This window comes from Euphorbia lathyris, chromosome 4 (genome assembly GCF_963576675.1).
Source record: "Euphorbia lathyris chromosome 4, ddEupLath1.1, whole genome shotgun sequence".
Lineage (NCBI taxonomy): Eukaryota > Viridiplantae > Streptophyta > Magnoliopsida > Malpighiales > Euphorbiaceae > Euphorbia > Euphorbia lathyris.
Window position 1 is genome coordinate 87,438,979 of NC_088913.1, and position 3,715 is coordinate 87,442,693.

The 3,715-nt window shown below is 33.9% G+C and overlaps 1 non-coding gene across 1 annotated transcript; it reads left to right on the forward strand.

The window, feature by feature from the left end:
• Window positions 1-738: 738 nt before the first annotated feature.
• LOC136228156 (small nucleolar RNA R71) lies at window positions 739-845 on the forward strand. The gene has a single exon (XR_010688490.1). It is a non-coding gene; the product is annotated as a small nucleolar RNA R71 (small nucleolar RNA).
• The last annotated feature ends 2,870 nt before the right edge of the window (window positions 846-3,715 follow it).

The window sequence follows — 3,715 nt, forward strand, 5'->3', positions numbered from 1 at the left end:
TGGCTGGGAAGACTTCCCTCTTTTTGGGATGGAATTGATTTAGCAATTTGGCCAATTTGAACCTCCAAATTATGGATGCTAGATGAGTGGTTTTTAATAAGCTGATCGAATTTATTCTCGATCCATTTAAAACCATCATCGTGATTACTTATTTTTCCACCGATAGCATCTATGAATTTGTCGATTTTAGAAGATAAAGTGCTAATCGTATCTTTTGACTGATTTTGATAATTATTGGTACGATTTTGATTAGCAATTGCATTATTATTATTATTATCTTTCCAATTAAAGTTAGGATGATTCCTCCATCCAGAATTATAAGTGCTAGAATAAGGATTATTAGTTTGGTTTTGCCCTTGGACAAAATTTACCTGTTCGATCTCACTCATACCTTCATAATCCACATCCGTTTGGATTGGATTACCGTTAGCATCACACGGTTCCATAAACCTATCAATTTTGTGCGATAAGGCAGAAAATTGGGCTTGTAACATCGCGACTGGATCAAGATTCACTATACCTTTAACTGATGATGTGGTTGAGGATGATGGTTTTGCCACCGGTATATGTCCACGTTCTGCGGGCCACATACTGCTATTGATTGCCATTTCCTCCAAAAGTTCTCTTGCTTGGGCTGATGTCTTTTTCATAAATAACCCTCCCGATATAGCATCTAATGAACCTCTAGTTGTAGGATTTAATCCATTATAAAATGTTTGTATTAAAAGTGCATCGGGCAATTGGTGGTGTGGGCATAAACGTTGAAGTTCTTTAAAACGTTCTCAAGCCTCATAAAGAGTTTCATTATCATTTTGAGAAAAAGATGTTAACTCTTTTATGACTCTTGCGGTTTTTGCTAAAGGAAAATATTTTGATATAAACGCTTGGGCAATTTGGTCCCAAGTTTCAAATGTTGCACCTGGCATAGAAGTTAACCACTCTTTGGCTCTATCCTTCAAAGTGAAAGGAAAGAGGCAAAGTTTGATTGCTTCGGCAGTCACATCTGTTATTTTAAAAGTGTCGCAAATTTCTAAGAAATTTGTCAAGTGGGTGTTAGGATTTTCGTTAGGTAACCCATAAAATGTTACATTATTTTGCAACATATTAAGCAAAGCGGGCTTAATTTCAAATTGGTGTGCATTTATTTGGGGTCTAACTATGCTATTTGTTACACCGGCTACTCCTGGCCTAGCGCAATCCATAAGTGTTGCCATATTTTCTGGCTGTGGTTCTGAATTGTTTTTCTTTGTTTTTCTTGTCTTTCTTTTTATTTTTAATGGTCTTTTCAATTTCTGGGTCTAACGGGTTTGGTGCAATGCCTGAACTTTGAGAACTGCGTATGAACTTGAAATCATACATGAACCGAAACTACCTTCAAAACAGAATTTGAAAAATAAATATGTTAGTAAATTAAATTTAATAAATTACAAAAGTTGAAATAAGTATGTATAAACCTAGATTCGAAATAAAACACGAAAAATCTAAGTTAAAAATTTTGGCGTTCCCCGGCAACGGCGCCAAAAACTTGTTGAGCGATTTCCGCAAGTGCACGGTTTCGCTTGTAGTAATAAAAAGATATCGATCCCACAGGGAACGTTTTTTAACGAAAACTTATTTATGTGTAGATTAAATACGACTTAAGGTTTATATAAATAGATAACCGTTATTTGAAATTGGTTTTGAGATTGATAGAATAAGAATTAGTTTAGAATATGTAGAATGTTAGAAATCAATTCTGTTTTGAGTATGAATTACAAAACAGAAATGTTTAGTGTTTAAAATAAGAGATTAATTGTATTCGTTTGCATTAAGCAAAGAAAACAACTTTAAACTTTGTATAAATTATAAAAATGTAATAACGTAAACTCCTTCAATTAAAGACCTTTGAACCGCAGACAATCCTCCTACGGTCGGGTTAGATTACTACCTTAACTAAATTAATACTTATTTCCGATAAGCCGACCTAATGATCATATCATCCTTAAGAATGAATTTGCTTAAGTGTTCAACAAAGTTTCCTTGTAAAGATATTGAATTTAACTACGTTTTAATGAAAACACCAGAACTCACTTCGGATCATTTACAGAAGTGCTACATAAACATATATTGAATTGCATGAACTTTATTAGATGAAGTATGAATTTGATACAAGTTTACAGAGAATAAAAAGCATGGAAGCATTCGAACGACATAAGAGTTCTGGGTCGTCAATCCTTTCCTCAAACCTCGTTTTAGAGTTTGTCAGGCTCCGGGGTCGAATCTGCTACTTAATCTTCTCGCTGAATCTTCGGAATAGAGATGGTTCGTCAACTACCAGAATGTAAACTAATATAAACAGATCTTAATCTAAATCTAAATGCTACTGTGTATGAAATTATTTGATAACAATGTGTGTACATCATATTGCTTTTTACAAAATCGAACTTCTAACTCTGAATCGTTTGACTCAGAATTTCTGCGTTAATTCTGTACTAAATCTTAACTCTAAAATAATCATATATCAACTCTGAAATCAACTCTTTATTTATAGATGTTGAAGAGTTGAGTTTAAGGGACGTGTCTGATGTGAAAAGACGTTCTTATCCAATCGAACGGACGCGTTTCTTTGAAAATGATCAAGTGTATGTTGTGCTGCCAGAATTTCTGAAGTTACCGAGAATGGAAATTCTCGACCGAGAATGGGGAAGTGGTCTTAAATGTTCAGAACGCAAAGCAGGAAGAGCTGGCTGACGCGTGTCGCGACCGAGAATGGGGAATCTCGGTCACGACATGGGTAATTATTTCCCGGATCAGACTTCGTTCCTCGTCTTCGTTTCGGTGCGTTTGATTTTCGTCGTCTTTGACTCCTTTTGTAGGGTTTTCCTTCGTTTTTGACATCTTTTCGTTCCTATTTGGATTTTACCAAATATTTAGGTACCTTGCATGAAAGAAACATATTCGGACGTAAAAGTACGCTAAATAGATATAAACAGCACAAATTCGTAGTAAAACTGATGTAAATATTGACGATATTTTAGGTATATTTTGGGCTTAACAGTAGTCAATCCTCACACTATCATAAATACATTATGGTATACTCCCTATATTTTATTCATGTCAGTTAATTAACAATTATCTATAATCAATTCTCGAGAAATTTTGTAATAGACCGGATGCAATAAATTCAATCAATAAAAAAGAAAAAGCATATCATCTCATCAGGAAATGATAAAACAAAAAATATATACAATAAGGCAGGCAAGGCTCTAGGTGGATTTCCCTAGGCAGTCGCCTAGTGCCTCCCTCAATTGAGGGTCTCTCTATTTCAATTTCCTAACTAAGAAATAGATTATAAGTCTATATCACGAGAAATTATACGGTATGCCGGGCATACCGTATCAGATTTTAATGTGGTATGTCATGACGAATCAAATTACAACACATGGATTTTTATTAAAAAAAATTAATAATTAAAAATATTAAATCACTTTTCTGATCTCCTCCTCCTTCCTGTCGTCTTCGTCGTCTTAAAACCAGCACCGTTAACTTTCTTTGTCCTTTTTCTATTTATGAGGATCGTAAAAAAAATTATATTTAATTTCTATTAAAACATAATGGGTATATGAACTTCAATTAGGTTTTTTTCAATTTCTATTAAAACACAATGGTGGTTAATTCGTTTTGGGTTTCTGGAATTAAATTTTGTTTTATAGAATTCAGTCCAAAATCTAGTTTT